Genomic DNA, 27,616 nt, shown 5'->3' with positions numbered 1-27,616 from the left:
GTGGGCTGTGTATCACTCCTGAGGGGGTAGGAGGTATCGTGATATGGAGTGGTCCCCCCTCCCCCAATCTTTCCATTACGCCCCGTGCCCTTTGGAAGAAGAGTTGATAGCGAGGCCCATAGAAGGAGGCTTGGAAGGACTAGGAGTGTTTCACCCGGCTCAGGGAAGGGTTTTAAGGAGTGGGCGTGAGTCTTGTCCCACAGTCTTTTAGGCCACTTGTGATAGACAGGGTGGCGGGCCTGCCCTGAGCTCATTCCTGAGGATCCAGGAGGTGCTGTTGGCTGTAGGTGAGACAGCGTGTCCCCACCCAACCATGCCAGATGAAATCTCACCCGCCCTCCGCAGCCAGCCTCAAGCACCACCTCCTCCAAGAAGCCCTCCCTGTTCTTCCTAAGTGGGGATGCCCCCTGCCCTCCCACTGCCCCGTGCTTTCCTGCAGCCCTCCCTGACTGTGCTGGCCCCTCCTGTCTCCATCATGCCCTATGCCACGTGCCTCCCTTGCTCCCTTCCTGTCTCACTTGCAGGGCTCCAGGCCATGGCAAGGTCACACTTGTGCTGTCTCCTGCAGGACCCAGCGAGGCCCTACACGAGGGGTCTTGTGTAGTCGGGGCACGGCAGCCCTGGGTGATATGCTCAGCAGAGGCTGTGGGCATTGTGGCAATGTAAGGGCTTGGTGCGTCTCTGACAGTCCTGGGTTCCAGTCTCAGCTTCACTACTTGCTAAATGTGTGACTGCAGGCCAGGTGCTTCACCACTCTGGGCCTTGGTCACCTCATTGAAAGACAGGCCTATTAATCAATAGTGCCTGGCTCCCAGCACTGCCGCGAGGAAGAGTTGAGCTCGGCTCTGTAAAGCCCTTACACCTGTGCCTGGCACCTGTTAGGGGCTCAGTAATTATTCATTACAGAAAAAAGCACCAGGACGTCCAGGCTGTCATAGAAGAGTCCCAAGTTGGCAGGAAATTAGACTAGAAATGCCCCTTTTATATTAGCCTAAATCAGCTAATTCCTATAAACAACCTGAAAATCTCAGTGATTTGATGCAACAGTTCACTTTTCACTCATGTGAAGTCCCAGGGGCTGGGGATGCTCTGTCCCTCTCAGGTACCCAGAGACCCAGGCTCCTGCCATCTTGTGGCCCTGTCCTCCCGGAGAGTGTGTGGGATCCCCTCTGAGGCCTGGCAGTGGGAGGACACGGAGGGCTGCGGAGAGGGTCTGGTTGTGGCACCATCACTTCTCATGTTTCCTTGTCCTGAACTTGGGGACCTGGCCTCACGTGGCTCCAGGAGTGGTCAGGAGACCAGGTCTCGCCATGTGCCCGGGAGGAAGAGGAAAGAGCGGGCTTTGATGCTCCTGTCACCGTCTCTGCTATGGTAAACTTCAGCCCATTTTTAATCCTCCACCATTCTGGTACCATCTTCATAATTTGGGGCATATTCCTAAACAACACATGTTATTTACCTAATAATTTTTTCTTTAAGTTACTCAGTTTTTGAACTTAACATTTTTATTTACAAAAGCTAACTTTATAACAGCTTTGAAAATGGAAAAGCAGTACCACCTGCCACAGATAGATATTATGCAGAGTTGCTCAGTTCTGGCTCAAGTTGCTGGGTCTGTTAAAGAAGGGATGTCAGCAGGTGCTGGAGAGATGGGAGGTTGGAGACCGAACAGTGCCCATCTGAGACTTTCTCTTTATGTCCTCAGAACATTCAAATGAGACCGGAAAGGAAACAGCCTTCTCACTGTGACGCCTGCCATTTAAGCAGGTCCCAGTATTGCCCTGAAATCACCCCAGGTCCCCCTGGTGGCATGGGTGCCGCACTTTGGGAAATGCTGGCGTAGGGGACAACCAGCACACAATCTGTGCACAGACAAATCCGAAACTCGGTGCAGGGAGAGGTGAAGGGTGGAAATCACCCGTTCACCTCAGCGCTCATCCTTGAGGTTTGCACCTTGGTCACCTTGATCTAGAGGGAGGAATTAATGGTGTCGCTTTACCCATGGGGAAACTGAGACTGAGGGCAGGGCATGAACCCCCAACCTCCAAGGGCCACACTGTCAACTTGAGTGCTTCTTCCATTGTCCCTGGCCATCTCTGGTCGGGGAAGATGCCACCCCACTGGGCAGGGGTCTTGTGTATTCATGCTGCCCTCCCATCTCTCTGTCAGTGTCCCTCATCTCCTGCCTGGTACGTGTGGCGGTGTTTGCACAGGAAAGCCGGCCTCCCAGGCCTGCTTCGAGGAGCTGGGAAGTCAGGAGGCAGTCCTGAGCATGGCTGGGGACTTGTCACCATTTGCTGGCCCAATGGGTGACATAAGATTTGTCCAGTGACAGCATCCGTCGTGCCAACACCTGGGGAGGTGCTCAGCCGTGTGCTGTTCAAGGGGGCCTCCCTTGTGCCCCCACATGCCTTTCCGCCGTTGTCTTGTCCTCTTGACCCCACGCGTGATTTTTTCACCAGGTACAGGAGTCCCACTTTCTCTCCTGCTCCTAATTCCCCCCTCACATCCCACCCACCCCACGTTATAACAGCACGCAGCCCCACCCACGAGAACAGGCAGTGTGCCCCCATCTCCCAGCAACATTGGCCCAGGAGCCTGGTTATTCCCACCGTGGGGAGGGGAGGTCAAGGCCCAGGGAAGCGGGTTTGCACGTTCATTCATTTGTTCATTCACTTACTCACTCAGAGACCTATTGGGGAAGATTCCAGGGAAAATGAGACTGACATCGTCCTTACCTTCATGGCATTTCCAGGCTAGTGGGGAAGATGGGCAGAGTGACAGTGTGCAAATAATTGCACAGATGTTTGTTTTCCATTGTGGTGGGTCCTGAGGGGGAAGGAGGAGATGGGGTGAGAGAGTTTGTGGAGGAGGAGATGACTGGGTTAGCTTGGCCAACCGGTGCTCCTCCTCCAGGGAGCTGCCCAGACTGCCTCTTCTGTCTGATTTGGGTTGCCCCCACCCTGTCCCTGGCTGTCCCATTCTGTCACACCTGGACCTGTCCTTCAGGTCACTTAGCACAATTCCTATGGTTTGTGTGTGCATTGGTCATTTAACATCTGTCTGTCTTGATGGAGTGTAAGCTCTTGAGAGCAGGAACCAAATCCATTTGCTCATCACTGGATCCTGCTGCTGAGTGCTGGGTCTGCACCCAGCAGGTGCTCAGACAACAGGTATTAAATGGAGGAAGGAGAGAGGCAGGAAGGAGGGGCCAGTCCAGCTCAGATCAGAGCCCAATCTGTGGCTATGGGGCCCGTGCTCCCCCAACTTGCACTCCCACAAAACAGCTTGGAACCCCAAACGAGAGGAGAGTCCCCCAAGACCTGGCCGAGGGTCCAGCCCTGCCGGATTGGGTGCTTTGCTGCTGCATCTCTTTGTGTTTGGAAAGCGTTGCTGGTTTTCTTCTAAGGGTGTAAGTGTATTAGGAAGGATTTATTTCTCTAGCAGTGGGGATGGAAATTGTTTGCTCCCAACTGTGTCCTGAGGAATTGGGAAGTCAGACACACTCAGGTCCTCCCACAGTGGGAGCATGTGGCCAGCTGCCTGTCCCAACGGGAGGCCTTGGGTACCCCCACCCCCGCTGGCTCCACTTGCTTGAAATGGCCCAGAATCTGAGGTGGGGAAGTTGGGAGGGAGGGACACCTGACGTTCCACACTCACCCCAGCCTGGGCGGTTAGCCTAATTGTTCCCATTTTGAGGAAACAGGCTCAGAGAGGTTGAGGACCTGGCATAGAGTCACACAGCTGGCCAATTGTCAGAGCTGGTCCCTAAACTCAGGGCTCTCTGACCACCAGCAAGCAATGCTTTATTAACCTGCCTGACCTGGAAGATCCAAGATGCCTGATTTTCAGTTTCAGTTGAACAATTCTGCTCTCTCTCGAACTGGCAGGTTTCCCTAATCTCCTGGGCCCTGTGCTGCCCCCACCCCTACCCCCAGTCCAGTGGGCCTGGGATGGGCCCGGGAATCTGTATTTTTAAGGGTGTCCTCAGTGATTGCTAGGACCAGGTGAGCTGGGGAAGGCCTGAGGAAGGCTCCCCATTATGATGCAGGTGTAACTCTGGCACCGAGAACCACAAATCTTCATTGACTTAGTAATGACTATCACAGAGCATCACGTGGGACTTGAGAGTTTAGAGACCCCTTAGGAGATGCGTGTGCCCTGGGGATGGTGCTGTTCTCTGCAGACGAGGACACTGAGGCCCAGAGGGGTCATGCAGCTACAAAGCGGCTGCAGGAAAGTGACTTTTCTGAACCTGAATCCCATGCTTTTTCTAGTTTACACGGGAGGCGTTTGTGTCTTGCTGGGTGTTGGGTCCCCAGATCCTTGTCAGTGACGCAGCTGTGGGTTTTGCCCCTCTTTGTCCCTGGTGCAGAGGACCGACCTGGCTCTGTGGAGGGAGGAAGTGAGAAGCCGCAGGTGCTAGACGGTTCAGTGGCGGTGATGCTGGAAGTCAGTGATGTGAGCGGCTCAGGGCTGGGCTCCGTGAATACACCACTGTGTTCTGTTCTGACGGCAAACCCCGGAGGTGGGGTTCTCACCTGCCCCGTTTCACAGGCGGGAAGACAGGTGGAGCGGTTTGCCCTGCGTTAGGTGTCACGGCAGCCTGGGAGCTGGGAGGGCCTCAAGATGGATGGAGCCGGCCCCTCCTTTTTGGAATCGAGCTGGGGTTCCGAGAGCTGAGAGCCCTGCCCAGATTCACCCTGCAGGCCCTGTGGCAGGGCCGCTTCCGCTCCCGACTGCCGACCTTCCCGGCTCGCTCGGCTGGCCATGCTGCGAAACTGGGTCACAGCGAAGCCAGGTGCTTGTCAGAGCTGAGCTAACCCTGAGTCAAGGCTGGATGAGAAGGTTTGCCACCCCGCCCCGCCCCGCCTGCTCAGGCCCCTCGGAGCGGGGCCACATGGGCACATTGCCACGCTTGGCCCTCCGCCTGCCCCGCACTCTCAGAGCCGCAGTTGCGTGCTGCCAGGCAGACCTGGGGCAGCTGTGCCTCAGAGCCTGGTGCACCTGAGTCCTGATCCTGGCCGCTCGCTGTTTGTCCTTGGGCAGTTCACTTCACCCCTCTGAGCCTGCTTTCTGATCTACAAATGGGACCATGAACCCTGACCCCACAGGGTTGCTGTGCAGGATTCAGGAGAGAGCCTCCCACAGCTCTTGGCTCATAGTGGGTCCTAATTCAATGTCACGGCTCCTCTGCTCTCTGCCCCCATTTGTGAAACTTCCCGACAGACATGATCTTCTAAAACGGAGATTGTAAACTGGCAGCATGGGGGCTGGAATTCTGCCCAATCACAGATGTGATTATTTGGTCCTCAGATTTAAAAAAATTTTGAGTTCAATGCAAGCATTTTCAAATTAGGAAATCTCACATAAAAAACTGGATTTCCAGTGCCTCTAAAAAAAATGGGGTTTCCTGGCCTCTGTGGCCACGTGGCAGCTCGCAGCTGCTGCTAAGAGCAGCCGCCTTGTGGATGGGGCACTCGCTTTCCTGCCCCCCACACTCCCTGCTGCCTCACACGCAGCACTTCCCCTCGTTTGTGAGACCTGCACCCTAGTTCTTTTAGGCAGCTTGTGGGGATGAGGCGGCCTGAGGGGAAACAGGCCTCAGGCAGAAGCTGGGCTGCACAAAGCCATGGGACCCTGTAACTGGGTGGGGAGGTATGTGGGCCAGGTCAGAGGCCCGGGGCCTGGACAGGGAGGGGAGTCAGCTCAGGGGCCTCAGGCACCCCGAAAACTTCTGAAACGTGAGGACACTTGCAAAGAAACCGAATCGACGTGACCTAATAGAGAGGCGATGGAGTTTGAGAGTCCAGGTTCCTGAGACAGACCCCAGGGCTCAGGTGTTCCACTACCAGCTCTGTGACCTGGCGAGTTACTACACCTCTTAGTGCCTTACTTTCCTCATTTGCAAGATGAGACTAATAGGTGGTTCAAATGTGTGCCCTGGCACATGGTAAGCGCTCCATGAATGTCAGTGGCTGATAGGATTCCATCCCCAAGTGGGAGATTTGCCTAAGATCTTTAAGAGATGGTCCTGGAAAGATTCCTGGAGAGATAGGCCTGTGTCTGGAAACCCCAAACAGAGACTAGTATAATTGAGTCTACGCCTGCCAAAGGGAAACTGCCAAAGAATCAGGTGCATTGCCATCCTCGGGGCAGTGGGGGTGGGCAGTGTTGCATGTCTGCTGCCTCCACGGTGAGCCCAGTGCCTGAAGATTCTTGAAGGCCACCCCACCGGGAAGGAACAGAGAGGAGGAGAGCGAGGTCGGAAGTGGCTCTTGATTTTCCAGTACGCTGGTGCGGTCTGCCCGGGGCCTGTGTCAGTAGACTAACCTACAGGACCAGGTTTCTGCTGGCTGATGTCATCTAATCTGGACCACCACCTCACAGGGTCTTCAGAGGGCCTCCTTCCAGCAGCGGATGCCAGGGCCCCAGGCAGGGAAGTCTCCTTTTGGAAGGAGCCGGTGGCCTTTGGAAGAGTGGACACCAGGGTTAAGAGCTTGGTCTCCAAGTCTCCCACTGGGCCATCGGTGCCATGCTCTGCCCCCAGGGGTCCCCAGGGCCTAGGACAGTGCCAGGCACACTAAAGGCTCTTACGTCAAGTGGTGAACGAGCAGAGCCCTCCTGGGTTTGAGTTGTCTCTCTGCTCCTTGCAGGCTCTCTGATTTGCTAGCAGCCCGCCCTGGTCATCTGCGGGGATGGTGATGACGCCTTCCTGCTGGGCGGCAGTGGCGCTTCAATGAGATAACTCGGCACGTCGCTCAGCGTGGCCCTGCCGTGGTCAGCGCCCAGAACACGTGGCTGTGAGTGTTATTTAGTTTGCACAGGTATTTCTGTGTGTGAACCTTGATACAGCTGCCACGTGGGACTCTGGCCCTGCAGGTGACAGTGTTACAATGGTCATTTTGGAATCTTTACCCGAGCGTGCTGGCAGCAACGGCCCAGAAGAGAGAGGGCATGCGGGTTTGGCCAAGGGAGAGGACCTCAGGGGGAGCCACCCCTGTTTGTCAGAGAAGTGCCTGTGGATACAAGTGTGCATGTGGGCGTGTACGTGTGTGAAACGTGTGTGTGTCTTTGCTGCAGGCCCACGAGGTGGCCATCAAGTGCCCCAGCTGGTGTCACCCTGTGGGGTCCCCGGTGTGGGGTGTGCGATGTAGTCCTGGTGTCCACCCTGCCCCCAGCTCAGCCGGTTTGCCGCGTGCTGCTCTTGCCTGGAAAGACAATGCACAGAAGATAGGCTGCGTAGGCGTGTGCCCTGGCCCAGCCCACCTGGTGACTTGTGAGCGGCTCCCCGGTCTGCTACTGCCTCAGGTGGAGGCAGCCGGAAGAGCCTTGGCTGCAGCCCCGCAGAGGTGTATGGGCATCTTCAGAGGGCCCTTTATAGCCCAAGGGCCCCTGAGGTGGAGGTGGAGGGGCTGGTGGGCTGCCCAGAGGCGTCTTCCTCCATGGAACCTCCTGCCAGGCACCTCTGGGCTGTGTTTAGAACACATACCCAGCATTCCCCTCGCATGACCCCAGAACAGCCTGTGGGGAAGGAATCACCCCTTTCACAGATGGGAAAATTGAGGCCCAGGGCTCACAGCTGGCTGAGGGCAATTTGCTGGTTCAAATGCAGATCGCCAGGGCCCCGCCCGGAGACCGTGTCATGGGACATCAGGGCTGCAGCCTCTGTATTTTAAACATCCTCTCTGGGCCGTGGTAATGATCAGGAGAGTGGGAGACCCAAGCAGGAACCCCGGGTTTGTGCTCTGGCCCTGCTGTTTGCTCCTCGGCCAATCACATCACCTCTGGGCTTCCTTCAGTTTCCCCAGCTGTGAGGTGGGGAGGGTAATGGTACCCACCTCAGAGGGAGGTTGTGAAAATTCCCTAAGCGGTCGGTCGTGTCACACTCCTAGGGTTCAGTGAAAATGGGTTTGTTGCTATTGTTCCTCATGGGATTTGTCACAAAAGCAGAAACACGGAAAAGACGTGTGTGTGCTTTACAGCAGTGCCCTCTCGTCTCCTTAGAGGGGAGGGTCTCTCAGGATGCTGGGGGCAGGCTTGCTCTGTCCCCATTTTAGAGATGCAAACACTGGGGGGACCTCTCGTGGACGCTCAGCCGCCGTGGGTCTGGGCTCCTGAAACGGACCCCTTCAGAGCGCTGCCTGGGCTCGGTGCTCCTGGGGGCCAGCCGAGCATGGGGCGGCCGCCTTGGGAGGGGCTGACGGTGGGCTGCGGCTACAGCTCACCGTACCTCCTGCCACCTCGCCTGAACCCAAGGGACGTTTCTCAGAACACCAGGACACTGCGGGGCAGAGGCCGTGAGGCTGGTTTCCAGGAGGGCAGTGGAGGCGGGAGAGGGAGCCGCACACCAGTCAGCTGTACCTGGTCTGGATCCGGGGAACACAGCGTCCGACATGCTCTGCACTTCTCCGCTGGCAGCTTGGCTGGGCCAGAAGTCCCACACAGAGCACTTCTGCCAAGAAGGTCTCACTCCCGGCCACAACTAGTTTGCACCTCTGCTCATCCGTTCGTGTCAGAGTCACCTGTGAGCAGCGACTGCGTGCCACGCTCTGTGCTGGGGGTGGGGCATCGAGCTGCACACCACGGACACGGTAGCTCCTCATGAGCTTCCGTTCCAACAGGGGAGGTGGGCAACTAAATAATCAAGAGTTTTCTGAGCAAAAGCATCCAGGGGTCTCTGGGGATGTTCTGATTGAACTTCATACGGGGTTCAAGAAGGGCCCTCCCACAATGCCACCCCAAGACCTCAGTGATGAGCGGAGCTGGGTGGACGCCAGGCGAGGAGAACAGCCATCCAGAGGCAGAGGCAGGAGTGAGCCGTGGCACATGGCAAACTGGAGACTCATTGCAGGTGTGGTAAGTGAGCCCTTGACCCTCAGCACAGTGAGGACAAGTTTGAGCAGGGGACCGGCTTCCGTCTGTGGTGTGGGCAGCCGCACGGGCTGTGCTCCGGACCCCGGCCTGGGTGCAGCCCAGCAGGGGCCAGGCTGGCAGCCGCTGGCTCTTGTGGTGTCCGGTCTCTGCCAAGAGGCCTCTGATTCACATTTTCCACATGGACTTGATGTTTTGAAAATGTTGACCTTCAGCTAATAAAGTATCACTTACTAAATTGTGTCACATCCTATTCTATTAAAAAAAGGACAATGGACCAGTGAATTAGTTCGTGGCCTGTTGGCAGGAGGAAATTTGACAGCACTTGAGGCCAGAGAAAAGAGCCTTATCAGTGACAAGGCCCACTGTGTCCCCAGCGGGTGGGCAGTGTCGTTTCTGTGAGAGGCTGGACTGAGCGTGAGCTGGGTCAGCAGCCAGGCCGGAGAAGCTGTGACGAGGCTGGAAGGCCAAGTCCAGGCGGGGGGACCTGAGTCTTGCTCACAAGAAGCAGAGTCCTGTTGGGAAGGTGAGGTCTGTTCACAGGCCGGAGAGGAGTTGAGGCCACGTAGGCAATGCTGCTGGACCAGAAAAGAAGCAGGTGGCAGAACGTGCACAGGCAGGGAGTGAGTTGGGAGGGCTTCCTGGAAGAGAGACACTGGAGAGATGAGTTGGGATGGGATCAGTGGAGGGGAAGGTATGGTGTTCTAGCGAGAGGCTCTGCAGCCTGATGAGAGATTGGGGGGGCAGGGGCAGCAGTGTGGGAAGGAGTGGGGCCACCAACAGGCAGGGGAGGTGGGCCTAGTTTGTGGACCTGGCTCTGGGTCTGCATGTTTTGCATCAGGCACTGGGGAGCCATAGCAGGTTCTTGAGCAAAGGCAGTGCTTAGGAAGAAGAAAGCGGTCAAGTGAATGCAAAAACTCCCTAGGGCATGGACAAAGGGGAACAGAAAAAGCCCAGTGGCATGGGTTAGTGTGTTCCCCAGAAACGTGGGGGGTGTGTTCTCCCTGACAGGATGACTGCTCCTTATTCAGACTCTCATGGTGACAGAAGACAGACTGGAGGCCGACCTGAGACTGAGACTGAATTCATGCATATCAAATGCCTAAAGCACATGGCAGACGTTTGGGCGGCACTGGGGGAACTGCGGCCAAGGGTTAGGGCCCTGAAAACCCCACGGCAGGAAATTCACAGCCGGGGAATTTAAAAGCTTTTTGGAAAATAGTGTTGGGGCCCCGGGGCCACTAGTAGACCTTGGGGACTTGTTGATGTATGTTGAAGTTCCTTAAAATAGTACAGTAAAGAGAATCCCTGTGACGTTTTAGGCATCTCGAGTTAGGTGTAGCAGGAACTCCTGTCAGCGTCAGTGCCCTCGTCTGTAGGATGGGTCTAGATGAGCCTGCCCCTAGGGCCAAGCTGGGGTTCAGCGGGCAGGTGCAGGGGCTGCGCTCGGCGTGGGCCTGGATGGGGGTCCTCGGCTGGTGTCCCTGCGGCAGTCCAGTGCGTTCCCACTTGACTATGTTTACTTGCTCAAAGTGTGAGCAGTTCTGCCCCAGCATTTTCAGGAGATGCTTATCACTTTGTTTCGCTTTCTTACAGGGATGCCTGGCCCCACCCCATCCCAGCTGTGGGACCTCAGGCAGGGCCTTTCTCCCCCTGGGACTCAGTTTCCTCATCTGTGACAATGGGCTAATAATAGTGCCTCCCTCCAAGCGTTTTGTGAGGCAAAGTGAGATGGTGTTCAGGAATTGTCAGCGGTGGCCCACTGTGGCCCCAGGTCACTGACCCCCGCCTCCTGGGGTCTCGTCCCCTGGGAACCTGGGAAGCCCTTACCTCTGACTCAGCTCTCCCCCCTGCTTCTTGTCTTCCTCCTGCCGTTGTAGTCCCTGGAGCGGGAGCAGTAAGACCTGGGCCTGCCCCTCTGCTCTCTGCTTTACTTGCCCTTGCACTTGTCACCCCGCAGGCTGTTTGTTCGCTCACTCACTCACTCACTTGTTTATTTACAGACATTGATGCTGGTCATTGCACTAGGCCCCGGCCATCAAGGGGTGAATGAGAGCGATACAGCTCCTGCCATCCTGGAGTCCTCGGTTTCAGCAATTAAATCAAACATCCAATTAAATTTGTACTTCTCAGTTGATCTGTGGGCTGTGAAGGGAAAAACAGGAGGTTCTGGGACCTGAGTGTTCTAGGGTCCGGGGAAACCTCACTGCAGTGATGTTGGAGTGGCCATCTGAAAGACACTGAGTTCAGTGGTCATTGAAAGGAAGAACGCCCAGGTGGAGGCAATAGCATGGGCAAAGGCCCTGAGGTGAGCAGGTGGAGGTGGCAGCAGACAGAAAGCTGAGGAGTGCCCCAGCTGGAGGTGTCGGCTGGGCCAGGCCATGAGGGCCTGGTAGGGGACAATTAGGAATTAGTTGTTTATCTTGAGAAGCTTCGGCCCTTTAAGTATTTTAAGCAGACCGTCTGCAAAGCTCACTCTGGACTGAAGGGAAAGACCAGAGCAGTCAGGAGCCTCCTGCAGGTCTGAGTGAGGAGGGGGTGGTCTGCATAGCCACACACCAGCTCCTTCTTTGATCACGCACAAGAAGGCTTGCACTTAGCGAGGCCAGAATCCTGTGCTGGTTCAGAAGAAAGTCACAGACCCCAGGCTGTGCATCCCCGAAGCTTGGGGTGCGGTGGAGGAGCCTTTGCTGGATCACCGGCTGCCATGTGGGTGTGACGGTTATAGTCCAGGCCACTCCCGAGGAACCAGGGGAAGCCTGTCTACTTAGACCCTACTGTGCGCCCCGCAGGTCTAGGTTCAAAATCTCAGCTGACCTTCCCAGCGCCCTGCAGACTTGGGTGGGAGCCCTCTTGTCCAGAGAAAGAGCACAGAGTCGGGAGTCGCCCAAGATCCCGAGGCTGCTGCCTGCCAGGTGTGTGGGGCCAAGTCCGCGCTCCCCTGCCCTGAGGTGGCCGCAGGGAAGGCACCCGACCTGAAGCCCTTTGGGTGGGTAGCACCGAGGAAGAAGCTCCGTGTGTAGCCATGAGGCCCGAGTCTGGGGAACTGGCTCTGGAGGCGTGACTTCTGAGCCCTCACCGCCTTCTCATGCTACCTAGTCCTGGCTCGCCCTCAGCTTCCGGGATCCTCCAGGCCTGGCTGGGCAGTGGCTGGCTTTGCCCGGAGGGCTCTGCTCCCCTGCAGGCCCCCGTCTTGTCCCCAGGCCCCCAGTCCCTCCTTTCGGTCCTTGGGTCAAGGCAGGGCCGTTCCCTGTAAATACCAGTCCCCTTACATGCACATTTTTCCTCTATGATTTTTCCTGTTTTGATGAAGCACTGCTCTTGGCTGTGCAGGTTCCCAAGAGGGGACTGAGGCCCCGGCCTGGCCAGCCAGTCATTCAGGAACTTCGCTCCCAGGCCCGGCCCACGCCCAGCCTGCATTCCGCCGGCAGGGCCACAGCCTTCGTGCTCGGCGTCAATGGGCCTGTCCCCCCCCAATTCCCATGGTTCCCTGGCCCCGTCCTTATCGCTTTTCCCAGCTGCCTGAAAAGGCTGCATTCCAGGCCGAAATTCGCCCCGACTCCCTCCTTTCTGCTTTCTTCTGGACCGAGGGCTGCGAGAGTTTAGAGCCCGCTGCATCGGGACCAGATCTGCAGGCTGCTGGGGGAAAGGACAGGAGTGATGTCTGTTAAACACATTAGCCCATTTATTTGTTCACTCATCCGGCAGATACGAGGAGCGCCTCCTGTGTGCCAGGCACTGTTCCAGGTGTCAGGCGCAGAAAGCAGGACGTTAACAAGTGTCGCGGGGGGAACAGTGCCGTCCACAGCCCGGGAAGTGTGGCTGCCTTCCTCGGTCCTCACGGCGACTTGGAACTGAGGCTCTAGGAGCCGGTGCTGCTGCGGGAGGTGCTTTAAAAGCCCTGCTTCTTCGGGTCCCCCAGAGCCCCATGTGGCCCTCATGCCTCCTCCAGCTGGGCCTGGGCTGGATTCCAGCCCTCGCCCTCTGCCTCGGTCAGGTGTCCTTGGGTAGGGGGCAGCCTGCCCGCTGTGCACGGTGGCCTCACTAAGACCATAGCACGGCCGGTAGGTGGTGGCTCTGGGACTCAGAAGCCAGCTTTGCCTGACGCCAAACTCAGAAGTCAGTTCTTGGGGGTTCTGGAGTGTTGTTGGCTCTGTTATCTCGATTGCTCTTCTCCCTCTGCGTCTTGCCTGCGGGCTATGCTGTGCCTGCAGCCTTGTCTTAATCACCCAGCTCTGCCACAGACACTTCTGTTGAAAGTGTTTGTCCTGAGTAATTGCAGGCTGTTAGTCTTACCTCTGACGCACGGTTACCCGTTCGGACTCCTGCTTGTTTGTTCATTACTTATTCATTCTGTCAACAAACAGTGGGTATACAGTGCCAGGGAGGGGGCAGGGACAGAGCTGAGCCCACGTGCCCCTGTCCTGGGGGCTCCCAGGCGGATAAGGCAGTGGACGCAGTAGTCCGACGGGGGAGCGGGGAGGGCTGGGAGCGCGGCGGAGGCTTGAACAAGGCCCTGGCGATGGCAGTGGGAAGGCCCACGCTGAGGTAGTGCTGTCAGGGCGCCTGCGCTGCCTTCTCGGGTCTGTTGGCTGACTTAATCCTCACGTCCACCCCTGTGAGGGCGTAGGATCAGCTATTGTGAACGTTTTGCATTTCAGGAACTAACTTGCCCTGGGTCACCTAGACGGTGGCAGAGCCCAGATTTGAACCCAGACTTCCTGGCTCCTGAGTCTGTGCCCTTAACCACTGCACCACACCGCGTGAGCATGAGCTTGCCACATAAACGGGAGCCGTGCGTGCACCTCTCAGAACCGCGGAAGAAACGGATGCTCCGAGGCTCCTGTGGCAGCGTGGAGGCCAGCAGGCGCCTGAGCAGGAGCAGGCCGTGGGCTGGTCCTGAGCGCGGGTCCCGGGGTCAGGACAGGAGAAGGACGGGGCGCAGGTCGTTCTGGAGGGGGAGGTTCAGAGGGATAGTGTGTGAGGAAGAGGTCCAGGGCATTAGCCACGCCTGTGTTTCTTTGTGAGCTTAAAAACGCATTCCAGTGCCAGACACTGAGCTCCGCAGTGTCTGGAGCTCTGCCTGAGGGCCTGGCCAGTGCTGTGTGGAGGAGGAAGGGCCTGGCTAGGGTGGACGTGGGCTAGGCCAGCCTCGGCCGAAGCCCAGCTCTGTCACTGATGGCTGGGGTCACTCTGGGTGAACCTCGGTCCCCGCTCCTGGGCACTCAATGCTCTACTTCAAATCCACCATGGAGAACAATCCAGAGTCCTTTCCCAGCCCCCAAGGCCCTGCGTGATCCGTCCTACCTTGCTCGCTGACCTCATGCTGTGCCATCTCCCTCCCCATGCTCCAGCCACGGCAGGCAGTGCTGCTTCTGGACCAGGTCGACTGTGCGCCCACCTCAGAGCCTCTGCTGAGCACCAGCCCTCCCCTCTGCTTGGAAGCCCCTTCTCAGGCTCTCAGCACAGCTGGCTCCTCCCCGTCCTTCGGGTCTCTGCCGGGAGGGGCCTCCCTGACCGCTCAGCCTGAAGAGTCCCTGCCACGCTATCACATCACCCTGAAGTGTAGCATGATCCCCTTTCCTTTCTGCTGATCAGAAGGTGTATTGTCTGTCCCTCCCTGAGCACATAAGTCCTTCAGTTCATGGGCCTTGTCCATCTTGCTCACTCCTGTTTCCCCAACACCCAGGGTGCCTGGCACTTGTGGACACTAAATATTTGTTAGTTCAATGAATGAGCCTCAGTTTCCTCATCTGTAAAATGGGAAGCATCTTGCCGACCTACTAAAGTTGGTGTAAAGATCAGAGTGTGTTTAAGTCAAGGTGCCCAGTACAGTGCCTGGTGCTTAGTAGGTACTTAGGACTGACAAATCAGGCAAGTGTTAAGGCCCAGGTGTGAATTTCCAGCCTAGTAGACTCCGTGTACACTGCGGAGCTGTGTTTTTTGACATTACCAGGACTGGTGCTCACCAGCTCCAAAAATCAGGGTGATGGGTGGGGCAGGATGAGGTGAAGGAAGGAAAGAAGAAAAGAGGAAAACAAGAAAAGTCCTGGGGTGCAGTGGACTGTTCCAGTGGAAATGTCAGAGATGGTTTATCTCAAGGCCAGCTTTGCCCACTGGAACGTTTATAAATTCCTGCCAAGGACTTTTATTTTGAAGACCAAAAAAAAGGGGGGGAGTCACAGGTATTCTAATTAATAAATGTAGAAAGAATGATGGAATTTGAAAATCACCATTCGAACAGTAATATTGTTTCAGTTAAAATCCACTGTGGATGCTGAAATTAGGGGCAGGAGTTTAAGCAGCAACAAAATATTGTATAGTCTCAGTGTATCTCCTCCCAGGTATTTAGTAATTATAGAGGGGAAAACAGTAGCTGTACGGTGGAGAATCCTAGCAGATCCCATCTCAGCCAACTGATGAAGGCTCACGTCACAGTAGTAAGACATATGGACATCCCGTCCCCTGGTGGGTGCACTGAGAAAGGCACATCGCTGTGGGATTCTTCCCAGAAACGCACGGCCTGCCCTACATCAGCAGAAAACGTCAGACGGACCCAGTTTGAGATTCCGCAAAAGAACTGACAAACACTCTTAAAAGTGTCGCAGTCACGACAGACAAGGAAAGCCTTGGAACTGCCACAGATTGGAGGGGACTGAGGAGACACAACAGCCAAACACAGTGTGAGACCCTGGATTACATCCTAGACCAAAAAAAAGGACATTAGTGGAAAAACTGGTGAAATCCTGATTAACTTTGTCGTTACTTAACGGTATTGTACCAAGGTTAATTTCTTAGTTTTGAGAATTTTTCTGTGGTTTTCTAGGCTCTGTCGGATGTGAACGTTAGGGGAAGCTGGGTGAAGGATGTGTGGGAACTGTCTGTGCTGTTTGTGCAATGCTTCTGTAAGATGCAAATGACCTCGAAATGAGACGTTTGGAGGATGGCATGAGACGAAGGGGGAAGAGAAAGAGGCACAGTAGAGAAAAATGTAAGCCGAGACTTGGTTGTGGCATGGGGACCACACAAATGAGTACGTGTTTGTAGAAAGGCCTGGTGGTGGTGACAGGAGCAGACTCCTTTCAGTTGTGAAATCCTGTTTCCATGAAGGATTCTCCACGGCTGGTTGGCTGGCCGGCCTGGACTTTGCTCTTCCCTAAGGGGGTCTGGTTCTCCCCGCCTGAGCTCTGTCACCCCCTTTCTCGGCAGGGGGCATGTCCTTTTGTGACACCCATTGATGTCAGTGCACCATGGTAGCACTCCCCAGCCACAGATTCAGGAAGCCCGTAGCTGCCTTCGCCAAATTTGAACCACTCCTGGGCCACTGTCACCCTTTTTGCCATATCTACCTTCGCCCATACTATTAGAAGCTTTATATTTTATTTAAACAGACCCACTTGTAAAAACTTGGTAGATGAGTTTGAAAAAAAAAAGTAAATATGTTACCTCAGCCCTAGAAATGGAAAACCAGTGTTGCCTGCCATGAATTCAAGGTTTCTAGAAAATTCAGAGCAGTGAGAAGCAAGTTCTAGCTCAGGCATGTTGCTGGGAGAAGGTGCTGAGCTTGAAGCCTGCTCTTCTCTTTAATAACAAGTGAGATTAGTGGGTGATGAAAGCCCTACTAGTACAAATGAGCCTTCCTCCTAGACTCCATCAAGAGAATTGAAGGAGAAGTGGAACGGAGTCACTCCCTCACCCGCTGATTCCTGCTGTTTGCTGCCGGGTCCGGGTTCCACCTGAAACCATCTCGTGCGGGGCCACTGCGAAGCTCCCCACAGCCACCAAGCCCTTCCTGTGGGACAGGAGACAAAGGGCCCCGGGGCACGGCTGGCCACACTGTCAGTCTCCCGCTGACCTGGCCCACTTCTTCCTTCCAGTCCCAGGAATTTGCATCTGACTGTTTATGCAGATCCAGGTCTGAAGCCACTTCCTCTAGGCGCTTCCCTCAGCTTCAGAGCATTTTGGCCCTGAAAAAAAAAAGTGTGACTTCTTGGAGGTGTTAGAGTTCTTCTCACAGTGTACTATTGTTCCTGCCTAGTTCCAAGAGCTGGGCTTTGTCACATTGAGCTGGTACCTGCGAAGTCACAGAGCCGTCGGCTCCAACGGAACAGGGCTTTTAATCCCTTTTGACATCTGCTCTTTGTAAGAAATACATTTTATGTCACAACCCAGCATACAACATATAAAAACAACACAACGATGCTTCCCTTGGTACAGGCAATGCAAATAGATATTTTCTATTCTGTTGTAGTCTAATTTTTTTTAACACTGGTTGCAACCCACTAAATTGATTGCCCAACCCACTAATCAGTCATAACCTGCAGTTGGTAAACATTGCTCTGGAGGGCTAGAGCACAAGCTGTATTAACAGGTCCCATTTTTTGGAGCGCCCGTTATGAGCCAGGCACAGGGCTGAGCACCGTCTTGTTTAATCCCAACCACAGTTTGTACGTCAGACCGCCAGGTCTGAGAGAGGGGCGTCACTTAGCCCAGCTCACATAGCAGGTAAGGGCAGGACCAGGATTCCTGCCCGAGTCAGCCTGACTGATGCCCATGTTCTTTGGGCCTTGGAACACTTCCCCTGCGTGTCTGCCATTGCACCTTGCTCAGGATTCTTCCAGAGCAGGTGTCGAAGGATCCAGGAATGACGGAATCAAACATCAAGTTGGTGTAGAAAGAGATAAAAGAGAGTCTCTTTACTGTGATGCTGAGCCAGGGCAAGGTCCCAAACCTGGCTGATGATTTGATTTTCTTTCTTTTTAGAATTTTAATTAATTTTTAAATTGAGGTATAGCTGACTGTAATGTGCTCTCTCTCCTCCTAAGTGCTAAAAGCAGCTCGATGGCTTTTTACATACATACACCACGTGAGCATCCCCAGATCAAGCCACAGAACCCTTCCAGCAGCTCTGAGGGCTCCCTCGTGCCCTGTCCCGGTCAGTACCCCACTGAGAGGCCCCCTTCCCCTGACTTCCTTGCCGTTGGTGAGTTTTCCCTGTGCTTCAGCCTCATGTGTTGGAATCCTACAGTGTGTGTGTGTGTCAGTCTTTCATTCACGGTAACATCTGTGGGCTTCACCCCTGTTGTATGCGTGTCAGTAATTCATTCTTTTTTGTTATTGTAGCATCTGATTTCTTTTTAGTACTTTTAAGCTTTTTTCAATTTCATAGAATATTCTAGACCTATCAAACAGCATAGAGAATGACCTAGACCTGCCTCCCGTCTTAGAGACAAACCTAAAGCCTGCCTGCTTTCATACTTCCATCTGGGATGCATCCCCAACCCGTCCCAGTATACCTATCCTCCTAAATGTGGTGGCGATCCTTCCTGTGCATGTCAGCAAATTTTTACTACCTATGTATGGATTCTTATGAGTCCTTAATTTGAGTGTGTGCATGCTTTTTTTTTTTTGCGTTGCTGATAAAAATTTTTTTTTTTTAATGTTCCAAGTCTTTCTGGAATTCAGAACCCCAGCTCTGTGCTGAGGTCAGGAGAGTTGGAGCGGAGTCCAGAAGGAAAGACAGCTGGGGAGCAGCAGGAAGAAAGCAGAGTGGGGAGAGAGGCCCTGGGGCAGGGGGCAGGGGAGCTGTTCCTGGCCTGGGGGAAGCAGCTGTAACCCGGGGTCCCTGAGGCCCCTGCCCTCTGTCTCATCCTGGACCTATGGGGAGCTCAACGTTCCCCTCTTTCTGGCTGATTTCCTGGGTCTACTGGTGCCACCCCCTAGCCAAGGCGGCCCTCAGAGGGACTTGTGGGGGAGGATGAGTTTCTCTTTTGGGAAGAAGGACGTGCTTGTGGTCCTCCATTCCTCACAGCCTGCAGCCTCGTGGTAGTGGGTACAGCGCTGAGCACCCGCTTGTGAGGCCAGGCACCGTGTTAAATAAGCACTTTCCAGGGGCTGACTCACGGAACCCCTCAGAACAGCCCAGTGGGGTGGGCACTGTGTGACAGACTGGGAAACTGAGGCACCAGGGCAAGGAAGTAAGTTCCCCAAGGCCATAGCTAGCGACTGGTGGCGCTGAGACTCGCACCCGGCTCCAGACCCACCACGCCCCATACGCTCTCCAGTCCCAATTCTAGCAGATCACAGAAGGCCCCTGGGCCTTTGCTTCCTGGCGCTCCTCTCCTCCTATAACTCCACATTTGTGATGGAGGTTTTCTTGACTCGCGCTCCAGGCAGGCAGGGACTGCCTTTGTCCAGCTCACATTGTATCTCAAGGGCCTAGCCTGGCATCCAGAACAGAGTGGATGCTAGTGATATTTGCAGAATGGATGCTGAATGAATGAATGAATGAATGGGCAATAATGCAGATGCAGAGCGGTGGGAAACCATCTATGGGGAGGCCTCCGCGTGGAGTCTCTGCAGACCCCAGGCTTGGCTCCCGGCCGTGAGGAATCCGAAAGCCAAGGGTTTGAGTCCCAGCTCCAAGGCTCCCTAGCATTAGTGTCACCTTGAGCGACGTTTATCTTCCTCACCTGGAAAGCAGGTATTGTGACCGTCCCTCCTTCCCAGGGTCACTGGCACAGCGTGTCAAGGTATGACACGTCACAGACCATCCTGGGTACAGGTGGGGCAATAGGCCTCCCATCTGGGCAGGTCCTTTGTGGACAAAAGGCCAAGGTCGTTTGGTGGGACAGCACAGAAGTCCTTGTTCAGGCCCAGTGGTTCCCCAGAACCCACTGGGGGCACATGTGAGCTGTGTGATTGATGCTGCCCCGTAGCATTTCCTGTGTCCCCAGTCCTGCCTCTCGGAGGCCGCAGGAACAATGCTGACTGGCTTTGGCCACTGCCTCCTTGTTTCATCCTTCTCTGTCATTTGACACCAAGAAGACAGCCAGCCAGGCCTTGGCTGCCTGCAGAGGTGTTACTGCCCCCGTTTCTGGCTGATGTCCGCTGGGTCCTGGCTGAGCAGGACAGCACTTGCCTCTCCCTAGACTCACTCCGCTGGAAGGCGCCCCTCCTGGCTCTGGTTCTCACCAGCAGGCTTCCATCTCTGTCCTCTCCTACGCCCGCTGTTTGCCTTCCCTGTATTGTGCGCTCAGCAGGGCTGTTCACAGGAAATGCCAAAGACCTCTCCCTCACAGCTGGGAACTAACCTTTTGTGAGTGCCTACTGGGTGCCAAGGGCTGTTTCTGCATTCCAGTTGGTGATCTCATTTTCTCAAAATTGTACTGGGAGCGAGATGTAATCCCGCTCCAGTTTAAAGATGGGTAAACCGAGGCTCAGAGAGGTCTAGCCAGTTGCCTAAGCAGAGTGAGGATTTGAACCCCAGCCTCTGAGCCCAAAGCCAGAGTTGTCTCCACTCCCCCCACCCCATGCCGCTGTGCAGAGAGAAGGCGGTGACAGCCACGGTGCTGGTGATGTCGACTGCGGCCACCATCTGTCATGCACTGCGCCGTGCTGCAAACTGGAGTCACTGCCTCACGTGCGCTTCCACGTGTAATCCTCACTCCCATGGAGTAGTCAGTATTTTTATCCCCATTTTACAAACGAAAAACATGAGGTTCAGAGAAAAATTTGTCCAAAGTCATGTAGCAAGTGCATGAGGCAACAGAGGCCCTGGCTCTGCAGACCCACGTCTTAGGGACTGGAAAACCAGGTACGCTGTGGGACATCCAGACTCTGGGCTGTTATTCATCACTAGAAAGAAGTGAGCTGCCGAGCCATGAAAAGATGTGGAGGAACCTTAAATACATATCACTGAGTGAGAGAAGCCCATCTGAATAGGCTGCACACTGTGTGGCTCCAGCTATATGACATTCTGGAAAAGGCAACACTAGGGAGACAGTCAAAAGACCAGTGTTTGCCAGGGGTGAGGGTGAGGAATGAACAGGCAGAGCAAGAGGCTGTTTAGGGCAGTGAAACTGTTCTGTGTGATACTGTAGTGGTAGATATAGGTCATTGTACATATGTCCCAACCCATAGAATGTTCAACACTAAGCGTGAACCCCAATGTGGACTCTGGACTCTGGGTGATGCTGATGTGTCCGTGTAGGTTCATCAGTTGTAACCAATGTCCCGCTCTGGTGGGGGATGTTGATAACGGGGAGGTCATATGTGTGTAGGGGCAGGGGGTGTGTGGAAAATCTCTGTACCTTCTGCTCAATTTTGCTGTGAACCTAAAACTGCTCTAAACAGTAGTCTCTTTTTACAAAAGGAAACAGGTACACAGTGCCCTCGTTGGTGCTTGAGCCGCCCTCAGCCTGGCCCCCTGGCCTGTGCTTTTCCCACAAGCCCCAGCAGTGATGTGAGCGGGGCGTGGCTCTGCGGACTGCAGGGCTTCCTTGGCTGGATTATCTGCGTCTTTTCCAGGTGTTGTTCCAGGCCTGCTGTCAGGTGTGGTTTGAAATCCAGTCCAGGAGTGCGCACTGCATGGGGAGCTGGAGGGAGGTAATGCTACAGTTAGGTGACCAGGGGAGGCCAAGGGGATGGCAGGCGTGCCAGGAGGCTCTGCTGGGGGATGGACTGATCCTTCCACTTGGGGAGGATGTGAGGGAGGTGATAACCACATTCTTTGGTACCTATCCCCTGGGACACAGTGTGCTCGCTTAGGGGAGGCTGGCCTCAGCACTGCCAGGGCATTGCAAAATTCAGGCTCAGTTGAATCAATGTCCTTTGGAAAAGTACATTTTGCTCGGGAGCCAAGTAATACTGAAGACTCTGCAGCCAGCACAGTGAAGTGGAGAGCCGTGACTCATGCTGAGTGGGAGGGCCGAAGGCCCAGGGCCGAGCTCAAGGCAGACGGCGGCCCTTGCGTGGGCCCAGGCTCCCTCTGGTGCCAGGCCCCTCTGCCAGCTCAAGGCCCTCCACTGGGACAGTGTATGTGCTGTGGGCAACATCCTCAGATGGCTGCATCAGGGCTCCGACCCCCTTGCTGTTTAGAAAAGATTCTGTCCCTAAGAAGCCATGGATAAAATGAACCACTGTAAAAATCAAATTTAGGGGCCGGCCCGGTGGCGCAGCGGTTGAGTGCGCACATTCTGCTTCGGTGGCCTGGGGTTCACCAGTTCCCATCCCGGGTGCGGACAAGGCACTGCTTGGCACACCATGCTGTGGCAGGCGTCCCACATATAAAGTAGAGGAAGATGGGCACAGATGTTAGTTCAGGGCCAGCCTTCCTCAAAAAAAAAAAATCAAATTTAATTATTGACTTGCATTATTGGTTTAGAGATACCTTCTGCCTAAGATTACTATTTGGTAGGTCACAGCTCCAAAAGCCTAAAGATTTAGGAGCATCTGGCTGTCTTAGAAAGAGCCCACAGATAGTTCTTACTTGTGACATTAGGCAATTTGTTGTAGCTCCGTGGACCTGTTTTTCTGCCTTTAAAATGAGTCTGGACTAAATCAGCCTTGCTGAGGACCCAGGAAGCGTGTCTGCAGTGTCCCCATTCCCATGTCCTTGTCAGACATTGCTAATCCATCCCAGCACACACTCACACACTGACTCCAGTCTCAGCTTAGCAGCTGGGCAGCCACTGGAATTGATTCCTGAGAAGAACCTTCTGGGCCCACGGGGACCCCGTGATCTCAAAGTTCCCTTCTAGCTCCACAACTTTTAGGTTTCTTTGCCCTGTTCTGTCTTTTCAGTTCTGTTGTCTATTCTGGTACAAAAATACTTCAAGATTTAAGGCCAGGTTCACAAACTGTTTGGTCCTTAGGCCAAATCTGACCCATAGAAGTGTTTTCTTTGATTTGTATACTGTTTTATTTTAAAAAACAAAAAACTAGTTGCCATCATCTTTAAACTGGTGATTTCACGTAAGACCCCAGAGTTCTGGTTTTCCCTGATCTGGCCACCTTGGGGCTCCTTGTTCCAGCCATGGGCCAAGCTGAGGGGCTCTCTACCCCCTTTATAGGGGCCATGGACCCTCCAGTTTGCCACAGGCCTCTCCTGGTCCGCTTCCCTCTCTTGTGGTGCCTGCCAAGCCTCGGTGGGCGTTTTCCACTTGGGAGAACGCACGGCTTTCAGAGACACTAATGCCTGGTTCTCTCTTGTTTGGTGATGAGAGCAGCTAGGTGATCGGTGCCTGGACCCTTCATTCATTTGGGATTTTTGATGTTTCCTGGAACCTTTCAGAGGGCAGGGTGTCTTCTGTCTGTGAATGATCACTCCCCGGTGGATAGGTTTCTGTTTTTATTTTCCTGAGTGGGCTTTCCTTAAAGCGAGGGCTCCGATAAGCCCTGAGCTGGTGGGGACAGCACAGCTTGAGGCAGATGCTGGAAATGCGGGATGGGGAGGAGGCCCCTCCCTCTCTCGGTCGCCCACTCTGCCTCCCGTAGGTCTCATCAGGAGAGTCTCATTGCTGTTGCGTGGTTAGGAAACCAAATGGCTCCTTCTGGGGACTCACCTATACGTCTCAGGTGAGCTCTTGGCTTGGGCAAGACCCACACTCTTCTGTGACTCAGTGGGCCTCTTGCTTGATAACTCCCTACCTAAGTGCAGTGCCAGGCACTGGGGACCCCAAGATGCGTAAGACCATCCCTGCCCTTGAGGAGTTCACAGCTCCGAGGGGAAGACACCAATAGTGTTGATGAGACAGAGTGGGCTGCGCTGTTCATTCACGATTGCAGTCGTACGTGTTTAATGACAACGCACCATGGGCCAGATGATGACAGAGAGAAGCAGAAGAGTGTGCCTCAGGTGGCCTGAGGCTGAGGGAGATGTCTTCTCAGAGAAAGGGATGTGTGAACTGAGTTTTAAAAAGTTACCTGGGGCCTCTGACCTCCTCCCACTCCAGCTGCATCAGCCTCCTTGCTGTTCCAAGAGCCTGCCACGTGTGCTCCTTGCCTCGGGGCCTTTGCACTTGCTGTCCTTTAGCCTGGAATGCTCTTCCCTGGATATCCATGTGGCTGCTATCTCACTTAATTCAGATATCTGTTTGCTTGTCACCTTGTCAGATGAGCCTTCTGTGACGCCCCTCACACCCCATCCGAAACAGCACCTCCATTGCACTCTATCTCCTTAGCTGATACATTTTTCTTCATAGCCCTTCTCAGTACAGACATATATTAGTTCATTTATCGTTTGTCTCCCCGACTGGGATGTGAGCCAGGTGAAGGCAGGGAGTTCTGTGTCTGAGCACCGCTGTGTTCCCAGCACCCAGCACAGCCTGGTCCTCAGTAGGACCCCAGAAGTGACAGGAGGGTGGGGATGGCGCAAGGGTGGTGGAGAGGGCACAGTGCAGGTGGAGGCACGGGGCTGCGGCAGGACGGGCCTTTCTGGAGCAGAGAGCGGTGGGGAGGAGGGGAGGTAACCCCCAGACAGGGATTGGGCAGCCAAAGACCCTGACTGTCCCTTTTCTTGTGTAACCTATTTACTTCAGAACAGCTGAGAAGCACTGAGCTGCCCCAGTGAAGATGATCACCGACTGGCCTCCCACCCAGGCCCACGAGGAGGGTGCTCTGCTCCCTTTCCTTAGGCTTTTTTGCATGCGACTGTCTGGAAATCTCACCTTATAACTTGAGCCAGACTTGCCCTCCCAGGCACACAGCTGCTCCCCGTGCGGCACAGTAACGTCATCAGACAGATGAGGACGCAGGTCCCAGCTGTGCCGCGCGCCACTTGAGTGACCTTGGGCTTCGGGAGCTGTGAACCTCAGTGGGAGCTGTCGTTCTGCCTGGGACACCCTCTGCCCTTTCCCAGCCTCGTTTCTGCTTGTCTCTCTGGACTCAGGCTCCCAGCCTGAGAGTCGCCCTCTCTACACAGTCTCTTCCGAGCCTCAGTTTCTTTTTCTGTAGAAATGGGGATGATCCCAGTTTTGTGTCTTGGACAGTTTTGAGGATTGGACAAGATGACGTGAGTTAAGAGGCTGGCTCACAGAATATTCTCTTCTCCCCATGACACCGGATCCCTCGCCAGCTCCTTCCCTAATATACTTTCCTTGCCCTGCAGACCTCTTAAAATCCTAATCCTGTCCTAGGCTTTTACCCCCAGGCCGAGCCAGAACTCAGCCTCAACTTCTCAAGGTAGCTGAGGATGTTGCAGGGGGGGCGTCTCCGAGCACAGAGTAAAATGGGGTCACGTGGCAGGTGTGGGTGGAGGTCGAGGGACATCTGGGCTCCCCGCGAAGGGGCACCTTCCACAGGTGTCTTGGCATGACTGTCTTTCCCCTCGGTGCTCTCCCCCTAAACTTAAAAACACTGACATCAATGGTTTCTTCCTTTTAAATCTCTGTTGACGGCCGTGCCCTGGCGGGGAGCCACAGGGATGAGGATGCAGGCCCCAGAATAGCTCCTGCCGCGCAGCATTTAAATGCCGTCTGTATTTTTATCCGATGATGGGTCACTTCTGAAAACCCCGCTCGTGTTCTGCCCTCTAAGAATACATTGCCATTTATAGCGTCCGCACTCGGGATGTTGCTGTGTCTCGGTGTGGGGCCGCTGGCTGCGTCCTGTTTCCAGTGATTTGGAAACACTTTGGGGGCCCTTGCTGTCCCCCTGACCCATGTTCCCTGTGGCCTTGACAAGCAGGAAGGCTGATTCCCAGCCGAGCCCTCAGGCCCCGACACCTGGCCTCTCCTCTCTGTGAGAGCGTGAGCTTGTGGGGCTGTTCAGGGGTGGGCGAGGGACCCCGTCCAGCTGTGCTCCGCCAAGGCCTCAGGGTGGCAGCGCACCCCATTTCTGTAGTCCACGGGACCCTTCCTCCTTCGCTCCATCCCCAGGTGCCCACGGCTTGCTGATGGCACCAGGCCATCGCACGGGCACAGGAGGGCAGCGGTGAGCACAGACAGCCAAGGCCCCCAGAGGCCAGCGTGGAGCTTTTGAGAGGCTGGAGAAGGTCGTTGTGAGGCTGTCCAGGGTTCCAATCCTGATTCCTGCTCTTGCTGGCTGTGTGAGCTTAGATGAGTGGCTCAGCCTCTCTGAGTCTTGGTTTCCGCATTTACTGAAGGTACCTCCTGGGTGGTGGGGAGGATTCAGTGGGCTGGAGTAGGTCATGTCTCAAGTAGTGCTTGCTCGTAGGGTTGGAGCCCAGGAAATGCAGTCCTCTTGCCTGTGCCTCTGTTGACCTGTGGTGACTCAGGTGGGTACAAACTGAAAGTCTTAGGAAGTAAATCTGAGCTTAGAAATAAATACGCGGCTTTTTCCTTAGCAGCTCTAGCCCCCGGCATCTCCCGAACTGCACTTTTCCGCATTGCAGGTTCCTGCCCTTCCCGCCCCGTCCTAGTTTAGTTCATTCTATGGGGGGCGGGGGGGGGCCTGGAATCTGCAGATTTAACCAGCTTCCCAGTGGATTCTAGGGCAGTGGTCCATGGACCACACTTTGAGAAATGCTGCCTCCTTCATCCATTACACAGGTGTTTCTGCAGACCTACTATGTGCCTGGCTCTTTTCTAGGCTCTGGGGATATAGTGGAACTCAAAGACAGGCAAGGTTCCTGCTCTCCTGTTACTTATGTTCTAGTGGTGGAGTCCGGCAGTGAACAAAGACACATAATGCCGGGTAGCGATCTTAAGTGCTGTGAAGGAAAACACAGCAGAGTGAAGAGAGGGAGGATAGTGTGTTTTAGTTGGTGCGAGGATAGGCCTCTCTGAGGATGTGACATTTGAATATAGACCAAAATGAAGTGAGGGAGCAAGACATGCAGATATCTAGAGAAGAACTTTCCAGATAGAACGGCAAGGGCAAAGGGCCTGAGGTGGGAGCAAGCTTGCATGACAGCTCAAGAAGCAGGTCACGTTAGGACTTAGAACTCTTTGAGATGCTAAAATTGATCCCTGGGTTCAGATGACCCTCCCTGCTGTGCATGAGCCAGGGCCGGCCGGCAGGGAGCATATCCTGGCTGAGTCTGCCCACTGCTGAGGGCTCGGGGCAACTGTGTCATTGTCCTTTGAACAGGTTAAGAGTCTGCTACAAAGCAAGAGCTATTTGCTACTGATTTCTGCTCCCCGTCTCTAGAGAGCTTCTGCTAATGTTTGTTTCCATTGTTGTGAAAATCCTAAATTCTGACAGTTAGGTAAAGGGTGTTGTCCGGCCCAGAAAGGTCTCGTCTTTTTGCCGATAGAACATCTAAAACAGCTTCTGAGAATTTCTTGGTCGTCTTCCTGATCAGCTGATTGACTGTCTTGCTCATCCTCGTGGCCCGGTGGCCAGCACAGCACATCTCAGCACTTCTCAGGCATTCAGGAGCCTCAGGAGCATGCCAACTGTGACTTGGAAAGAATCGGGTCCTTGCTCACTCGAACACAAATGCCTGCCCTTTCTGTGTTTCACTTTAACTATCTGCGGGCGCGCAAATTTGGGTTCCACGACCCCTGAGGTTCCTCCTACGTCTGTTGTGTTGGGATTGTAAGAGCAGGTTTTGTGTGAGAAGCTGTTGAGTTTTGATCTGGACATGTCAAGTGTGATTGGCAGGCGGGATGCCCCTGGGAATAAGGAGGCTCCTTGGGCATTACCACGGGAGCTCTGTGAGGACAGGGATCATGTCTGTCTGGTTGACTTTCTCCTGTCTCTCTGGAACTTGGCGCAGTAAATTAAGGCATAGATGAGTTGGCTGTGAAGTTGAAAGAGAAGGGGCCTGAACACAGACCCTTGGGGGTACACCTGGGTGTCAGGGGCAGGAGGAGGAAAAGGAGCAGACAGAGAGGATGCGGAAGAGTGAGGATGCCATGGTACGTCAGGCAGTCAAGAGAAGAGAGAGTCAAGAAGGAAGGGAGAGTCAGCAGCTTCTGTACCGAGACGGTACCGAGGAGAGCCTTTGGCTCCGGCCCTTAGTGACTCTGGGTGATCTTAGCTAGAGCAGGAAGAG

The 27,616-nt window shown here is 54.7% G+C and overlaps 1 protein-coding gene and 1 long non-coding RNA gene across 2 annotated transcripts in view; one reads left to right on the top strand and one right to left on the bottom strand.

Annotated features, from left to right (window-relative positions):
- Positions 1-27,616, top strand: part of ERGIC1 (endoplasmic reticulum-golgi intermediate compartment 1) — a 102,494-nt gene that overhangs the window by 11,129 nt on the left and 63,749 nt on the right. The gene's annotated exons all lie outside the window — the stretch shown is intronic.
- On the bottom strand, positions 12,177-14,374 carry LOC139075038 (uncharacterized). The gene is made up of 2 exons (XR_011525062.1): positions 14,182-14,374; positions 12,177-13,825 (listed from the first exon to the last, which is right to left on the bottom strand). It is a non-coding gene; the product is annotated as an uncharacterized lncRNA (long non-coding RNA).

Source organism: Equus przewalskii, chromosome 13, assembly GCF_037783145.1.
Source record: "Equus przewalskii isolate Varuska chromosome 13, EquPr2, whole genome shotgun sequence".
NCBI classification, from domain to species: Eukaryota; Metazoa; Chordata; class Mammalia; order Perissodactyla; family Equidae; genus Equus; species Equus przewalskii.
This window is presented reverse-complemented; position numbering and strand designations above follow the sequence as displayed.